General features: G+C 43.1%; 1 protein-coding gene across 4 annotated transcripts in view; it reads right to left on the bottom strand.

Annotated features, from left to right (window-relative positions):
- Nucleotides 1–18692, bottom strand: part of dgkh (diacylglycerol kinase, eta) — a 529882-nt gene that overhangs the window by 259198 nt on the left and 251992 nt on the right. The gene's annotated exons all lie outside the window — the stretch shown is intronic.

The following is an 18692-nucleotide window of genomic DNA, read 5'->3' as shown; positions in this document are numbered from 1 at the left end:
GTACAGGTTAGGGAGGTGGGGACAAGCTGGGCTGGTTTTGGGATGTGGTGGGGGAGGGGAGATTTTGAAGGTTGTGAAGTCCACATTGATGCCATTAGGCTGCAGGGTTCCAAAGCAGAATATAAGTTGCCGTTCCTGCAACCTTTGGGTGGCATCATTGTTGCACTGCAGGAGGCCCAGGATGGACATGTCGTCTGAGGAATGGGAGGGGGAGTTGAAATGGTTTGCGACTGGGAGATGCAGTTGTTTAGTGCAAACCGAGCGTAAGTGTTCTGCAAAGCGGTCCCCAAGCCTCCGCTTGGTTTCCCCGATGTAGAGGAGGCCACAACGGGAACAGTGGATGCAGTATACCACAACAGTAGATGTGCAGGTGAACATCTGCTTGATGTGGAAAGTCTTCTTGGGGCCAACTTCCAACTATTAGTTTAAAAAAGTTGTGATGACTTTCTTAATGTGGATCAAAATAGGGATAGATTGACTAGAAATGATCACAAAGATTGCAATTCTTTTATCCCATTAGCAGAATTCGTGCCTGTTTCACATGGATTGGCCTATCTCCCCTAATATCTGACTTGACAACCAACATTCACCAAGTATTTGCTCATTTTATTTACTAACCACATCTAACAACAATGATAGGGTTAAGCTTGGAAGACAAATGAAAGTTTAAAAAAAGCAGGATGAAGTTTTCCCCAGGCATAAGAATACTGGGTTATAATAAAAATTGAAAGAACTATGGATGCTGTAAATCAGAAACAAAAACTGAAACTGCTGGAAAAGCTCAGCAGGTCTGACAGCATCTGTCGACAGAAATCAGAGTTAACATTTCAGGTTGAGTGACCCTTACCAATTCTGAGGAATGGTTACTTGACCCAAAACATTAACTCTGATTTCTCTACGCAGACTCTGACAGACCTGCTGAACTTTTCCAGCAGTTTCTTTTTTTGCCACTGGGTTATAATGACAGCAGGTAAGTTTTCTCAGCACAGATATGGTGCCTTAGTTTGGGCAGCCATATCTGCAGTGTCACACAGGACACAATTTTCAAAAATGAACAAATGTTTGAGATAATCGTTTTGATATTGCCTTTGTTAATGGAGTAATAGAGTTACATAGCACAGAAACAGACCCTTCAGTCTAACTAGTCCATGCCGCCCATAATCCCAAACTAAACTAGTCACATTTGCTTGCGCTTGGCCCATATCGCTCCAAACATTTCTTATTCATGTACTTATCCAAATGTCTTTTAAAGAACGTAACAGTACCAACATCCACCACTTCCTCCAGAAGTTCATTCTATATATGAACCACTTTCTGTGTAAAACAAATCGCCCCATGTCTTTTTTAAATCTTTCTCCTCTTTAATGGAATGCGGACACTGTTGGCAATGTCTCTTCCTAACTGGTTTGTTTGCCAATCTCAGAGCACATTTAACAAGAAGGTAACATTATCAAGAATCTACAGTTGCATGTGGATCAGATGGTACAAAAATCAACTCCACAAAAAGACATCTGTGAACCAGATGGACTTTTACAGCAATCTGACAATTTGATGTTTACCATAATTTTTCTAGTGCTTTAATTGCTGACTTAGTTTGTTAACGGCATTTAAATTCCCCAGCCGGCATGGGATTTGAACTCAATTCTGATTTATGAGGCTAGGGCTTTTTATAAATTCACTTATGGGATGTGGACGTTGCTGGCTGGCCAGCATTTATTACCTGTCCCTGGTTGTCCTTGAGACGAACGATAAATGCTGGCCAGCCAGCAATGCCCACATCCCACAAATGAATATAAACAAAACCAGTCCAGTAACATTATAATATCATACTCACTTTTTAACTAGAGCAGGGGATTGACAGGTTAATATATTGGATTGAGACTGTGAAGGAACACACAAGGGAGCCCCTGTAAAACATGTAACTGGCCAACGTCAGAACGAAGGATTTAAGAAGAGGTTGATTGTAAAACTGAGAGAAGCTAAAAATGGCAATTAGTGGGACAGGCTTATAACACTGGAGCAGTTGAGCATGTTCAACATACCACAGAAACTCAGAGCTAATTCTTGTGTTAACACTCAAGTGGATATAACTTGATATACAAAAACTCAGAAATCCAAACAGCCTTCATGGAGGCATCACTATTGAAATTTGGTTTCTTGTTTATTTTTCTTATATTCTGTTTGAATAGACTAGTAGCCAAAACTCTTCTTTTGCAACGCTCTTTGTGCAGATAATGCAAATATAAATAAAGCAATTCCTCCAGATTGAAAAAGCATAAAGAACATTCCCAATTTAATGTTTCAAGGTTAAATAAAGGCTGTCACCTCTGGCTGAACAGAAACATACTGGCATACAACATGAAAACAGATTCTTCGGCCCAACTCATATGACTCAATCAGACATCCCAATCTAGCCTCGTCCCGTTTGCCAGCATTTGGCCCATATCCTGCCAAACCCTTCCTGTTCACATACCCATCCAGATGTTTTTTACATGTTGTAATTATACCAGCCTCCACCACTTCCTCTGGCATTTCACTCCATACACGCACCACCCTCTGCATGAAGTTACCCCTCAGGTCCTTTTTAAATCTTTCCCCTCTCACCTCAATTCTATGCCATCTAATTTTGGAATCCTTCAGTCAGACTACCTGAAGGAGATATGGTTCAGGGATACCAGACACTAGACCAAGCATGCAGCCACAATGAAACCGAATCTGGGCAATTACATTCCTCCCACAAGAATCTGGTCAATAGCACAAACTGTTCTCATTTTTAGTCTATTCAAAATTAGTCTGATCCATGCGCACTCCTGTAGTGTGGCAGTTATCTGTGCCATCATCTACTTTATCTGGAGTCCATAAGTGAACCACAGTTCCAGAGATGCATAGACAAAATCCACAGCCTCATTCTGATGGCCACCTTTGTGGACAACTGCATTAAGAGGTGTTTTAACCTTTGGTGTGTACATACAAAGTGTTACTCTACATTGTGAGATTTTACCTGGCCCTGGTATTTCAAAAGGACAGATCTAGTCACCCTGTTGTTGAATACTCAAAAGTACTTGGACTATGACATACCATCTGTCCCACATGTTAAACTTCATGCTAGAAAAAATTTTTGACCAATCAGGCAGTAGTCCACACAAAGCATCCTTGAAGGTCTGCAGGAAATGGAGATGTGAGTCCTGTTGGATGCCTCCCTAAGATCTATGATGCTTTCAGCAGTGTTTTGAGGTCTCCAAGGTAATCTAACCTATGACACCTTCTGCAAAACACCACTGACCAAATTAAAAAGGTGCCCGGGTACACAACTGTAAGCTCCCAGGGAAAGTTGGGTTGAGGATATAACCTGGGAAAAGGAAGCTTTAAAAGGCTTAGTTGCTGAACTGCTCATATTCAGCACTGCATCAGATTTTTTCCTCATGCATCTACAGTTGAGTAGGTAACTTCATCCTGTCAATACGAACAAGAACCTTCTGGTTGAAAACCATTTCTATTCTGCAGCTTTATAAGACTTTGGTTAGGCTGCACTTAAGAGTACTGTGTTAATTCTGGTCGCCACATTACAGGAAAGATGTGGAGGCTTTGGTGAGGGGACAGAAGAGGTTTACCAGGATGCTGCCTGGATTAGAGATTATGAGATATAAAGGAGAGGCTAGAAAAACTCAGGTTGTTTTTACAGCAATAGCTGAGGTTGAGAAGAGACATGATAGAAATCGACAAAATTATGGGATGCATGGATAGGGCTGACAGTCAGAATCTTTTTCACAGAGCTGAAATGTCTGCAACTAGGAGCATGCATTCAAGGTGAGCGGGGGAAAAGTTCTAAGGAGATATGAGATTTTTTTTACACGGAGTCGTAGGAGTCTGGAATGCACTGCCAGGGATGTTAATGGAGACAGATACGATAAGGGCATTTCGGAGACTTTTAGATAAGCAAATGAATATACAAGAATTGGACGTATACGGACCAAGGGCAGGCAGAAGGGATTCATTGTATTTGGCACCATATTTGGCACAAGATCATGGGCCGAAGGGCCTGTTCTTGTGCTGTATAGTTCTATGTTCTATGCTTTATAGCTGTTTATAGCAATAGGTAGTGAAGTTAGGTTGTAGGATGACAAATTTTCAAAATGTCAAAACTGGGACATTTGAAAAAGTCACAGGAATGCAAGGTTCTGCAATGATTGACACATTTGGGTGACCAGTGGCAAGAGGACTTTTCCGCTTAATGGTAAGGTCCTGGGGACTGTTGCCAAATAACAGGACCTTGGGGTGCAAGTTCACAGTTCATTGAAAATGGAGTCTCAGGTATACTGTGTAGTGAAGGCAGCATTTGGTACACTTGCCTTTTATTGGTCAGTATATTGTGTATAGTCAGGTTTGGAGAGTTTGAGCTATAGGGAGAGGCCAAAAAGGCTGGGACTATTTTTTGTGGAGCATCAGAAGCTGGGGGGTGACCTTGTAGAGGTTTATAAAATCATGAGGGGCATGGATAGGGTGAATAGTCAAGATTTTTTCCCCAGGATAGGGGAGTCCAAAATTAAAGAGCCCAGGTTTAAGGTGAGGGGGGAAAGATTTAAAAGGGACCTAAGGGGGAACTTTTTTTCACGCAGGGATGGTGTGTGTATGGAATGAACTGCCAGAGGAAGCGTGAAGGCTGGTACAATAACAACATACATAAGGTATCTGCATGGGTACATGAATAGGAAGGGTCTAGAGGGATATGGGTTAAATGTTGGCAAATGGGACTAGATTAATTTAGGATATTTGGTCAGCATGGATGAGTTGGACCGAAGGGTCTGTTTCCATGCTGTACACCTCTATGATTCTAATATGAGGGAGGGGCAGTTCAAGGTCAGAGTCCATGTGATAAGATCTCCCTGAACATGTTCAGCCACAGTTGGTAACATCACTTTGATAACAGAGAACAGTCACGCGCCCCAGACTTTTGTTCCAATTACGTCTGCCTCATTTTCCAAAAAAACGTACTGAAAAACACAAACTCTTGCTTGTCACAAGATCCTGGCCAAAATCCACTCTTGTACTGTAACTATACTGTTCCATCCAGAATGCAAAGATCAATCACTATTTAAAAGGCCTACTTTCCTTCTTTATCAACCTGCAGACATGAAATCTGAACCAAGGTATTATACAGCAATGTTGTTGTGTGTTTTAAGCAATGATCTTTCACTGCTTTCAGAATTTAGAACAAGATTGAAAATGCTGATGGAACAATCTAATCGTCCTTTCTCTCTTTTGAAACAGAATTTTTTATCTCTAGATTCTAGGCGAAAAACAAACACTCCTCCATCGAGGTGGTCCTCCATCGATTATATTGCCAGCTGCTGAGATTAGACAGTTCACATTTCAATTAGTGATAATGGGAACTGCAGATGCTGGAGAATCCAAGATAATGAAATATGAGGCTGGATGAACACAGCAGGCCCAGAAGCATCTCAGGAGCACAAAAGCTGATGTTTCAGGCCGAGACCCTTCATCAGAGAGGGGGACGGGGTGAGGGTTCTGGAATAATTAGGGAGAGAGGGGGAGGCGGACCGAAGATGGAGAGAAAAGAAGATAGGTGGAGAGGAGAGTATAGGTGGGGAGGTAGGGAGGGGATAAGTCAGTCCAGGGAAGACGGACAGGTCAAGGAGGTGGGATGAGGTTAGTAGGTAGGAGATGGAGGTGCGGCTTGGGGTGGGAGGAAGGGATGGATGAGAGAGAGAACAGGTTAGGGAGGCAGAGACAGGTTGGACTGGTTTTGGGATGCAGTGGGTGGAGGGGAAGAGCTGGGCTGGTCGTGTGGCGCAGTGGGGGGGAGGGGACGAACTGGGCTGGTTTTGGGATGCGGTGGGGGAAGGGGAGACTTTGAAGCTGGTGAAGTCCACATTGATACCATTGGGCTGCAGGCTTCCCAAGCGGAATATGAGTTGCTGTTCCTGCAACCTTCGAGTGGCATCATTGTGGCACTGCAGGAGGCCCATGATGGACATGTCATCTAAAGAATGGGAGCGGGAGTGGAAATGGTTTGCGACTGGGAGGTGCAGTTGTTTATTGCGAACCAAGCGGAGGTGTTCTGCAAAGCGGTCCCCAAGCCTCCGCTTGGTTTCCCCAATGTAGAGGTAGCCACACCGGGTACAGTGGATGCAGTAAACCACATTGGCAGATGTGCAGGTGAACCTCTGCTTAATGTGGAAAGTCATCTTGGGGCCTGGGATAGGGGTGAGGGAGGAGGTGTGAGGGCAAGTGTAGCATTTCCTGCGGTTGCAGGGGAAGGTGCCGGATGTGGTGGGGTTGGAGGACAGTGTGGAGCGAACAAGGGAGTCACGGAGAGAGTGGTCTCTCCGGAAAGCAGACAGGGGTAGGGATGGAAAAATGTCTTGGGTGGTGGGGTTGGATTGTAGATGGCGGAAGTGTCGGAGGATGATGCGTTGTGTCCGGAGGTTGGTGGGGTGGTGTGTGAGAAAGAGGGGGATCCTCTTTAGGCGGTTGTGGCGGGGGCGGGGTGTGAGGAATGTGTTGCGGGAAATGCGGGAGACGCGGTCAAGGGTGTTCTCGACCACTGTGGGGGGAATGTTGCGGTCCTTGAAGAACTTGGACATCTGGGATGTGCGGGAGTGGAATGCCTCATCGTGGGAGCAGATGCGGCGGAGCCGGAGGAATTGGAAATCGGGGATGGAATTTTTGCAGGAGGGTGGGTGGGAGGAGGTGTATTCTAGGTAGCTGTAGGAGTCGGTGGGCTGTCCATCTTCCCTGGACTGACCTATCCCCTCCCTACCTCCTCACCTATACTCTCCTCTCTACCTATCTTGTTTTCTCTCCATCTTCGGTCCGCCTCCCCCTCTCTCCCTATTTATTCCAGTTCCCTCTCCCCATCCCCCTCTCTGTTGAAGGGTCTAGGCCCAAAACGTTAGCTTTTGTGCTCCTGAGATGCTGCTTGGCCTGCTGTGTTCATCCAGCTCCACATTTTGTTATCTTGTCCAAAACTGGACTGTTTTATATTGAAAACAAAGTAAATGACATACATATTTACTGTATCAGTGGAAAAACCCAACAGTACAAACATAATTGCATTAACACCACAGGGCTCCAGAATCACATGCTCTCTGGCAGAATACAATTCCAGAAGAACACTCTGACCTAAGTTTTTTGAAAAATAAAACTCTTCACAGAAATAACTAACACCCACCTACTTCTATTCTAAAATCCAAATTCCAAAACTGGTATGTATAAATTATTGATCTTTCATCACAAGTGGAATGAGAGAGGAAGGTCCAGCCATTGGAAGCAACATCCCTCTCCAAGCAATACACCTTCAGAGCCCACCGATCTCAGCGCACACCAACTCAATTTGAGAAATCCATTCCGATCCCTCTCTGTTTTCTGATCACCTAATGGAGGGCTCTCATCCGCACTGACAAAGGATGACTCTCCCTGATGGCGAGTCCCTCAATTAGATAGTGTGATCCTGAATATGGAATTCCTTATGGTGGAAGTGGGTATGACCAAGTCCTCAATAAGACATCAACCATGCATTTACAGTCCTCAGTTGGAGATACTGCAGGATGGCCATCCACATACCTTCCAGCTTAATGGACTTAGTCAGGGTAGAGGCAGAGCCCCTCCCCACAGGAATAAATGCTGACACCTCCACCCCCAAACCTTTCACAAAGATAGGCACAAAATTCCACCCACCCTCTTGCCATCCATCCTGTCAGAGTGATACAGACATTTAGGCACAGAAAGAGGCCATTGGGTACATCAACCCAGTGGTCAATGCTCCAGAGAACAAACTAATCCATTCTACTTCTCTCTTCCATTTCATAGACCTAAAAAATTCATTTGCCTCTAATATCCATCCAATTTATTTTAAAAAATTAGTCAATGTCTCTGCTTCAAAAATAGAAATTGCTGGGAAAGCTCAGCAGTCTGGCAACATCTGTCGAGAGAAATCAGAGTTAACTTTTTGGGTCGAGTGGCCCTTCCTCAGAGCCTTCTGAAGAAGGGTCACTTGACCCGAATTGCTAACTTTGATTTCTCTCCAAAGATGCTACCAGACCTGCTGAGCTTTTCCAGCAATTTCTATTTTAGTCTCTGACTTAGAGCATCTGCACTTCTTTCAGTTTTATTTAACATCTCTGCCTCTACTGCCTGGGTAAGCAACAAGTTCAAACAGCCTCACGATTGAATAACCTGCTGTTCTCAACAATCAGACGTAACCAATTGCTGTCCGGCTGCAAAACATAAGAGCATACAATGATTGTTAATCTGTTAAAGCAGGTGATAAATGGTCTCCACAGTTAAAAAACTTATGAAAGCTCCGAAGAGTTTAGGGTATCCATGGCATTGTGGCAATGCAAACACAGATTTAATTGCTAGTGGCAGATGTAGAGCTAATCAATAGGCTGGGCGCAATCACCACAAGTGGAAAGGGTGTTCTGCGAGCAGTTAAAACCTTGCACAGTTCAGGACACAAGAACAATTGGTGCAAGGAAATCAGATGATCAGATGTGAAGTCAGACAAGGCTGCCCACGCTCTGCTTGTTTCTGTGTTGTATAGAACCTTTTGTCGAGTTCGTTAGGAAGAATGCAAGCCCAAGAAGGGTGACTATTCCAGACAGCAGAGGCTTACAGGTCAAAGCCTCCCTGTACATGGGAGATGTTGCCGTTTTCTACTCTGATCCGCTATCATTGTACAGACTCATGAGCATCTGCAATCAGTTCAAACTGGCCTTGGGAGCCACGGTAAATCGAGGCAAGAGCCAGGCCTTGCTCTTTGGGAACCGGGCCTACTGATCCTTTAACCCCTTCATCGTTTGCGACAGATTATCACAAAGTGCTGGGAATTTGGTTTGGAGAGACTGGGGTGTGCACAAAAACTTGGGAGGAGTTAAAATGGTTCGTGACTGGGAAACCGCTTTGCAGAACACCTACGCTCGGTTCGCAATAAACAACTGCACCTCCCAGTCGCAAACCATTTTAACTCCCCCTCCCATTCCTCAGACGACATGGGTCTCCTGCCGTGCCACAATGATGCCACCCGACGGTTGCAGGAACAGCAACTCATATTCCGCTTGGGAACCCTGCAGCCCAATGGTATCAATGTGGACTTCACAAGCTTCAAAATCTCCCCTTCCCCCACTGCATCCCAAAACCAGCCCAGCTCGTCCCCTCCGCCCGCTGCATCCCAAAACCAGCCCAGCTTGTCCCGGCCTCCCTAACCTGTTCTTCCTCTCACCTATCCCTCCCTCTCACCTCAAGCCACACCTCCATTTCCTACCTACCAACCTCATCCCACCTCCTTGACCTATCCATCTTCCCTGGGCTGACCTATCCCCTCCCTACCTCCCCACCTATACTCTCCTCTCCACCTATCTCCTTTTCTCTCCATCTTCGGTCCCCCTCCCCCTCTCTCCCTATTTATTCCAGAACCGTCTCCTCATCCCCCTCTCTGATGAAGATCTAGGGCCGAAATGTCAGCTTTTGTGCTCCTGAGATGCTGCTTGGCCTGCTGTGTTCATCCAGCTTCACACTTGGTTATCATTCTGGAATGTGCCTTTGCGAAGAAGGACAGGAGAGCGATGCAGTGTTTTTTGTCAAGTTTTGTCCCATGCAACTCTGGAACGCACATCATGACAAACAGCAACTGTACCTGGAAGACAATGAAGTCGACGTAAGACACTTTTTGGTCTCCATGAACCTTGTTGGTCTTTCGGTGTGAAGAGTTGACCTCGAACGAGTGTTGCAGACTGACAGATTCCAAGGACTATTTGCTGAGGGATGCACTAAAGCTAAGGGCAGTGGGAAAAGACTACCATTGAATGTCTTTCTGACAAAGTAAGATGGGGGTCTGTTCAGTTATCAGTACCTCTTGGTGCCTCAAATGTATGTAAATATTGTCCAGCATAAGAAAGAAATGCTTGGGTTTTTTTGGGAGCTGCAGGGAATGCCAAATTCCAATGTTTGTTTATTTTTCACGTACAGTAACTTTTAGATTAGATTAGATTCCCTACAGTGTGGAAACAGGCCCATTGGCCCAACAAGTCCACACCGCCCCTTGAAGTATCCTACCCAGACCTGTCCACCTATAACCCACACACCCCTGAACATTACGGGCAATTTAGCATGGCCGATCCACCTAGCCCGCACATCTTTGGACTGTGGGAGGAAACTGGAGCACCCGGAGGAAACCCACGCAGATACGGGGAGAATGTGCAAATTCCAGACAGAGTTGCCCGAGGCTGGAATCGAACCCGGGTCCCTGGTGCTGTGAGGCTGCTGTGCTAACCACTGAGCCACCATGCCACCCATGCATGTACATAATGATTTTTCATGAATAAAGTTTATTTCAGCAATAAAAGAAGTCTCAAAATCCAAGTCGAACTGAAGCATCTGATTCAATCACCAGACAGAGCAGGAGTTCATTAAGTCTGTGACAAATAGCATACCTTCTAGACCTCACAAAGCCTCACTTCCTTTTTACAAAGCTGAATCCAGTTTGTGACCAAACACTCACCATTAAGGTAGAGGTAACAGTATTGAAGAATTTGATGCTATCAAGGTCAAAAGATATCTGCTTGGTCGGCGTCACAAGCACTTAATCGATATCCATTCCTTCTACCACAAACACTGAATGGCTGCATTGTTACCAGAGTTCAAGGTCCACTTTCTCTGAAGTTGTCAACATGTCCAGGCAGGTTGACTCAAAGGTATGTTTACAGTGGCTGCAGTATGCACAGTCTAGAAATGCATTGTACAAACTTATCAAAACACCAGCAGCACTTCCATCCTCTTCTGATCATCCACTGTGATAATAAATCCCAGACAGGAGGACATCATGGAATGGACTGTGGTTAGTTGACCAAAAAGCCAACCCACCTGCTTCTCATGGCAACTGATTATATGTCTCTCAACTCAGCGAAAATGGAGCCAAAACTGGGATTCTGCACTCTGTTCAAAAGCTTATCCATTACTATTTTTAACGTATTTTTCTGTCCTTCAGAAACAGCCATTGGATATACATAGAACAAGAACAAAGAACAAAGAAAATCAGAATACAGGAGCAGACCCTTGAGGCCTCCAAGCCTGCACCGACATGCTGTCCGTCACAACTAAAACCCCTTACCCTTCTGGGTACCATTTCCCTCTATTTCCATCCTATTCATACATTTGTCAAGACGCCCTTTAAGACTCACATGAAGCAACTGCATTCTAAAAACTCTATCAGTGGGGTTGAGCCAACATTTACAACAACTTTCAGGTGGACACACTACCAAATTAAGAGAATGGACATTTTCTGATAGCTAAAAAGCCGGCGACATAGAAAATAAAAATCAATATTAACTAAAGTATGCAATATTCTACAGATTTCTGCTTCAATTGATTGGCTTTCTTTCAAGTAAAATACTTTTAGATAGCAATAAAAGTAAACATTTAACATTAATACTTCCACTCCGTTTCATTTGATACATCTAGACTCAAGCCAATAATGCGACATTAATGTTAATATTTATTTTCAGATATTTTCAGAAATTGCAGCAGCTCCTGGTGCAAGTGACAAACCAATACTGTTCCAGAGACAACTGAACTGATTTTCATTTTATTTTGTTACTGTTTCGGCATAGATGATATCACTTCTAACACTAAGCCTAACCCTAGCCCAATCTATAACTTTAAGATACTCTAATTGGCTCCGTACCCTGAGCACCTGATGGACATTGTTAGCCCATACAGAAACTCGGTGCTCCTGACCTCAGCTCCTGGTCCCATATCCTCCACATCATTGACACCATCTAAATCCAACATTAAAAGACAATCTACTTCTATTCCAGTCTTAGCTTGTCCACCACAGAAACCCCATTCAGGCAAACAACACTTTTACACTCAATGACTCAGAAATCTTGCCTGACAATCTCAGGACCTCCATCCTCCAGTGATGTTAGTTCAACCAGAATTAGAACAAAGGACAATTCAGTACAGGAAAAGGCCCTTCAGCCAATACATGATGTCTTTCTAAACCAAAATCCTTTTGCCTCTATTCTGTCCATATCCCACCAACCTCTGCCTATTCATACATCTATCAAAGATAGTAGGAACTGCCAATGCTGGAGTCTGAGAAGGGTCCAGTCCCAAAACGCCAGCTTTCCTGCTCCTCTGATGCTGCCTGGCCTGCTGTGTTCATCCAGCTCCACATCTTGTTATCACATATCTGTCAAGATGCTTCTTAAACAATGCCACCGTATCCACCTCCATAATCAGCACATTCTGAGAACTTACCACCCTCTGTAAAAAAAACTTGGCTCTCACATCTTTAAACTTTCCCCCTTTTTTCTGAAACCTATGACTGCCAGTAATTTACATTTCTACCCTAGGAAAAAGGCTCTGACTATCCATGCCTTTCAATTTTGTAAACAGCTGTCAGGTTGATCCTCATCCTTCAACATTCAAGTGAAAATAAACCAAGTGTGTCCAATCTCCCCGTATAGCTAAGGCCCTCCAAACCAGGCAACATCCCAGTAAACTATTTCTGTACTTCCCCAAGGCCTCCACATCCTCTGGTCATGTGGCAATATTCCAAATTAGGACTTACTAATGTTCTATACAGCTACAACATTCTGCTGTCAGGAGCCTTTTTTTTTGCAATGTCTTATTTGCCCATTGTTTCTGGCCTCTGTTGGCTCCTGATCGCAAAAATCTGAAACTTGGAATTCTCATCTTTCTGCTTCCATCTTTTCTTGCTCTTGCTACTGCCTATCACTGTATCTTTCTCCATTATCAAGCAGACCAACCTCCATATCATCGCTGTATCCATCTCAAATCATTCAATACCTTTACCCGATTCATTAATAAAGATTCTATGTACTCCTGATCTAGGTTACCTTTTATGATGTTCAAATGAGTATACCACCATAGAAGACAGAGATTGGGGTGGGCATTTCCAGGATGGCAATTGGGAAGAAATGTTGTGCCACAGAGATCAGAGTTGGGGCCACATTTATTGACAATATATATCATAACTTGAATGAAAGAAGTCAATGTACTCGAGTGAAGTTTGCAGGTAACACAAAAATAGGTGGGAAGGCAAGTGCTGAAGATAAACACAGAATGTGTAGAGAGATACAGACAGGTTAAGTGAGTGGGCAAAAAACTTGGCAGGTGTAATATAACGTGGGGAAATGTGTGGGTATGCACTTTGGGAGACCAGAAGAGCTGAATATTATTCAAATTGAGGAAGACAGCGGAAAGCTACAAATCAGAGGAATTTTGGAGTCTTTGTCCACAAAGCACAGAATGCTAGCATCCAAAGTCAGCAGGCAATAGGTATGGGAAATGGAATGTTGGCATTTATTTCAAAGGGACTGAATATAAAAACAGTGAGATTTTCTAAAACTACAGTCAGATCACAGTTGCAATACTGTGAACAGTCTTGGGTCCCTTACCCAAGGAAAGATATAGTGGAGGAGCTCCAAAGATGGTTCACTAGGGTGATAACAGGTATTGTTTACTCGGTCGGCTGGACTGCTGGTGTGCAATGTTAAGTGATGCCAACAGCGTGGGTTCAATTCCTGCACCAGCTGAAGTTACAACCAATGAAGGGCTCTCCTCCACAAACTGTCACTTTGCCTGAAGTGTGGTGACCCAAGTTAAACAGCCACCAGTCATCTCTAATGAGAGAACAGTCTTACGGTCCACTGAAATTATGTGGACTTTACTCTTCCTTACCTTTTAACAGGTATGGAAGGACTACCTTATGAAGGGTAGAGTAGATGGGCCTGTAATCAATGAAATATAGAAGAATGAGTGGCAACCTTATTGAAACATACAAGATTCTACGTGGATTACCAGGATAGATGCAGAAAGGAGTATCTAGGACCACAGGTCATAATCTCAGAATAAGGGATCATATATTTAAAACAGAGATGAGAGGGAATTTCATCTCTCAAAGGGTAGTGAACCTATGGAATTCTTTTCCTCAAAGGCCTATGGAATCTGGGCTGAGGTGGACAGATTTTTAATCATTAAGAGAATCAAGGGCCATAAGGAACAAGCAGGAAAGTGAAGTTGAGGATTATCAAATCAGACATGATTTTATTGAATGGCAGAGCAGACTTGATAGACCGAATGCCCTACTTCTGCTCCCAGGTCTTAAGGTCAGCCATCAAATAGGTCCACTGCCACATCATCCCCTGCTCCCAAATACACTCAGCCTTAAATTCAACCTTCTTCCTATTAGGCTGCTGGAGGCTAGGCTACTTTGAATTAACATCTATGTCCTTCAACCTAAAATCTCTAATTTTGATCAACACTTTGTTTGCCCTTCTCAATATCTCCACCTTTGATTCAGAATCAATTTTCCATAAAGCTTGCAGGGGCTTGTTTAAGTCAACATCAACGTTATAGGCACAGTTCATGGGCAGGCTGTGATTATCATCTATGATATGTTCCTGTATCAGACTCCCAAAATAACCAACTTCTGAGTGAAAAAGTTATGGAAAAAGACTCCCAAGAGGACAGTTGGCATCAAAATTGGACATAAAACAGTACATCATGGGAACAGGCCCTCTGGTCTACCATGTCTGTGTCGACCAGGCCGACCAGCTAATCCCATCTGCCTGCACAAGGTCTGTATCCCTCTATTCCCTGCTTGTCCATGTTTTTATCTAAAAGCCTCTTAAACATTGCTATCATTTCTACTTCTACCATCTGCCTGGCAGCATGTTCCAGGCACCTACCACCCTCTGTGTAAAATACTGCCTCATACGTTTCCATTAAAATTTATCTCCTCACCTTAAACCTGTGCCCTCCAGTATTTGACAGTCCCACCCTGGGAAAAAGACTCCAAATATCCACCTTATCCATGCCTCTCTATTTTTTATATTCTTTCAGCAGGTTGTCCATAGGCTTCAAATGCCTACTGAAAGCAATCCAAGTTTGTTCAACCTCTCCTTTTAACTAACACACTCCTGAGTACTTCAGGCATGTCCTGAAAATCTCTTGAAGTCGTCAAACATCCTCAGTGCCACACAAGGAGACCTGACTTGTGACCAACCAAAATACAGAAGGTTCGTTCAGGAAGGCACTGAACACATTGAGAAACTTAACTGGAAATGTGCAGAAGTGAACACACAAGCCTCCTACTCAACACTTCAAACACCATCTGTCCCCCATGTGTCACAGTCTGCAGATCATTTCAGAACTCATCAAACCGGAATGACAGCAAGAGATCCTCAACTCAGAACGACCATCTAAGAAAAATGATTTTCCTACGGTGTTTCCTTCTCTTGATTGCTGTGATGAGCTACTCGCATCCATTTCTAAAACTGGGAATTTACTCTAATTTCTGGAATTGCTTAATAGCAATAACATCCCTCCAGACTCACCAAGACACCATCTTCCAACACTGTTGGTCTAGATATACCACACCCAAACAGCCTTAAGCTAAATGATTTGAATCTTTCTTTAAAGCTGATCATAGACCTAGATTTTGCACTTTAAAATATATCTTATAAAATAGAAGATAATATTAAACTCATGCAATACTTTGTTCTAAAATTAAATAGACAGAATGTAAAAACATGTATTTATTTAACCACGCCCTTCTTGATTTAAGCATGTACTGTTTTTGAAGCAATTAAGTACGTGCAGGATATGCAGCAGCCAATTCCTACGCATCAAAGTGCTACAAATGGCAACGGGAAAAGGAGCAGATTTATTTGATTTTTTTTTACAAATATTAGTCAACATATAATTATTGCTCAGGACACCAGGAAAACATCTGCATATTTCTTCAAAATGGTGCCATCTGATCTTTTATTGTAAACCGAAAGGCCGAATGTGAACACAGTTTAGTATCTCACCCAAAATATAGCATCTGGGGAAAATGCAGCATTTTCTCAAGGGTGCACTAAAGTGTTACCCCAAAATACACACTTAGGTAAAGAGGACTCAGAGCAAGAATAGACCTTTCAACCCTTTGAGCCTGCTTCAACACTCAACAAGATCCTGGCTGACCTAATGTGTGGCCTCAGGTCCACATTCCTACCTACTGCTGATAACCACTGACTTCCTTGTAAGTCAAGAATCCATCTACCTTTACATTAAAGTGACCAGCCTCATCTACTCTTCTGAGAAGAGAATTTCCAAAAAATTATGATCCCCAGAGAAATAAATTGGGCTCCTCATTGTCATGTTAATTAGGCAACCGCTTTGTTTTTAATCTTTGCCTCTAGTTCTCTTCTCTCCCACAATGGGAAACAGCATCCACACTGAAAGATCCCTTCAACATCTTGTACATCTCAACAGGGTCACCTTTCTATCTTCAAAACTCCAACAGAACAGGCCCTGCCAGTCCAATCATTCAGCATCACCTTCCCACCCTGACATATAAATTATAGGAATCAAATGCATGCACCTTCTCTAAACTTCCTTCAGTGCACTTACATTATTTGTTAAATAAGGAAACCAAAAGCATACAACTGTACTCCAGAAATGGTCTTATCAATGTGCGATACAACTGTGGCAAATCATACCTACTTCTGTGTTCCATCCCATCCACAGTAATAATTCTGTTAGACTTCTTCATCACTTGCTGTACCCAATTATGAGTTGTGGATTCAAGTCTATGGAGTAAGGCCTAAAACTACAATACCCTGACTCAAGTGAAAGTCTTAGCCACTGTGCCTCAGCTGATGCTTCAGCTGATGCAGACTTCTGGAGCAATTCAACTGCCAGAATTCATTTCAAAGCGCATTCAAATGCAAATGCACTATAAGAGGAACACAATCAGTCCTTGGTGAGAGGAGATTTTGAATCAATCCTGCTAAATTTACTTAGGTGAGATTTTTCATTTTAGCTGTGTGTTTTTGTTCATTGATAGCCTAACTGTTATACTGATGAAAATGAAGCAAAAATTATTCTGCTCCCAGATATTAGATTGCTCATGTCAATAGTACCATGGAACCAAGTGCATCCGTTACATTTTCAGAAATGAGATTCATTTGACTCTTGGGCAAATATTCATTGAAACAAGGTGGTGTGGGCAAGGCATATCTCATCATTTACGAAGGATACGCAAACTTAATTTGGGGTTAGGTTCATGCCCTCCTCAATCTATTAAACAGAAACCACAACCTCAACTAGTATACCACCTAAACCATCCACTGGGCCATCACAGGAGTATTAACAAATGCAATTTAACATCAACCATACAAGGAGACATCAGGGTAGAAGATCAAAAGATTGGTCAAAGGGATAGGGTTTGGGCGGTGTCTGAAAAGAGAGGAAGGCACTGGAAAGGTAGATAAGAGTCATATGGCGTGGAAACGGAGCCTTCAGTCCAACATGTCCATGCTGACCAGGTTTCCTGAACTGAATGAGCCCAACTTGCCTGCATTTGGCCCTCCAAATATCCCCCCAAATCCTTCCTGTCCATACACCTGTCCAAATTTCTTTTAAATATTGTAATTATATCTGCCTCTACCACTTCCTCTGGCAGTTTGTTCCATATATACACCGCTCAGATCCCTTTTAAATCTTTCCCGTCTCACCTTGAACCTATGACCTCTAGTTTCGAACTTCCCTACCCTGGGAAATTCACCTGGCCATTCACCTTTCTATGTCGCTCATGACTTTATAAAGATGACAGGATAGGGGTTTTAAAAAATAACAAAATTTTGCACCTTGTCAGTTCAAGACAAAGTTGCCAAACTAGAAGTAATTAAAATCGGACCTCAAAAAGCCACAACTAAACCCGACTCAACACAACTCCTGGTCTACCCATGTCGATGAGACAGTCAAGAAAGCACAACAACATCTCTACTTCCTCAGGAGGCTAAGGAAATGTAACACATCCACAAGTACTCTTACCAATTTTTGTAGATGCACCATAGAAAGCATCCTATCTGGGCACATCCCAGTATGATACAGCAACTACTCTACCCAAGGCAGCAAGAAAATACAGACAGTTGTGAACATCACAATTGTCCATCACATAAACCAGCTTTTCATCCACTGACTCCATCTACACTTCCAGCTGCCTGAGGAAAGCAACCAACATAATCAAATACCCCTCCCACCCTGGTTATACTCTCTTCTACTCTCTTCCATCAGTGGGGGGATATATAAAAGTTTGAACACATGTACAAATAGATTTATGAATAGCTTCTTCTTCACTGTTATCAGACTTTGAAATGAACCTCTAAAAATGTTAATTCTGATCTATCTCTCTCTCTCTCTGTGCACTATCTCTGCAGCAGTAACACTGTATTCTGCACTCTGTTCTGTTACCCCGATGCACTTTGTATGGTACAATCTGCCTGCATAGCACACTCTACAATAATTTTCACTGTATCTCAATACATGTGACAATAAATCAATCAATCAAACTAAAGGAGTGCTAAGATCTCACAGAACTGTAGGTAGGCCTGCAGGAGAAAAGCAATAATGAAGGGCGAGGCCATGGAGACATTTGAAAACAAAGCTGAGAATTTCAAAATCAAGAGATGTTTAGCCAGAAACTAAATGTGATTTCATACACGTCATGGATAAAAATGTACAACTAATTATATCAACATCACGCATATACAAACTAGGAACTGCAAGAATTCTAACAAAGCAATGCACAAGTTAAAGTATTGTACCAGTAACATGAATGCTGTGGTTAAAATAACAGGTCCCATCTCTTCTTTAGC

This window comes from Stegostoma tigrinum, chromosome 12 (assembly GCF_030684315.1).
Source record: "Stegostoma tigrinum isolate sSteTig4 chromosome 12, sSteTig4.hap1, whole genome shotgun sequence".
Classification (NCBI taxonomy): domain Eukaryota; kingdom Metazoa; phylum Chordata; class Chondrichthyes; order Orectolobiformes; family Stegostomatidae; genus Stegostoma; species Stegostoma tigrinum.
This window is presented reverse-complemented; position numbering and strand designations above follow the sequence as displayed.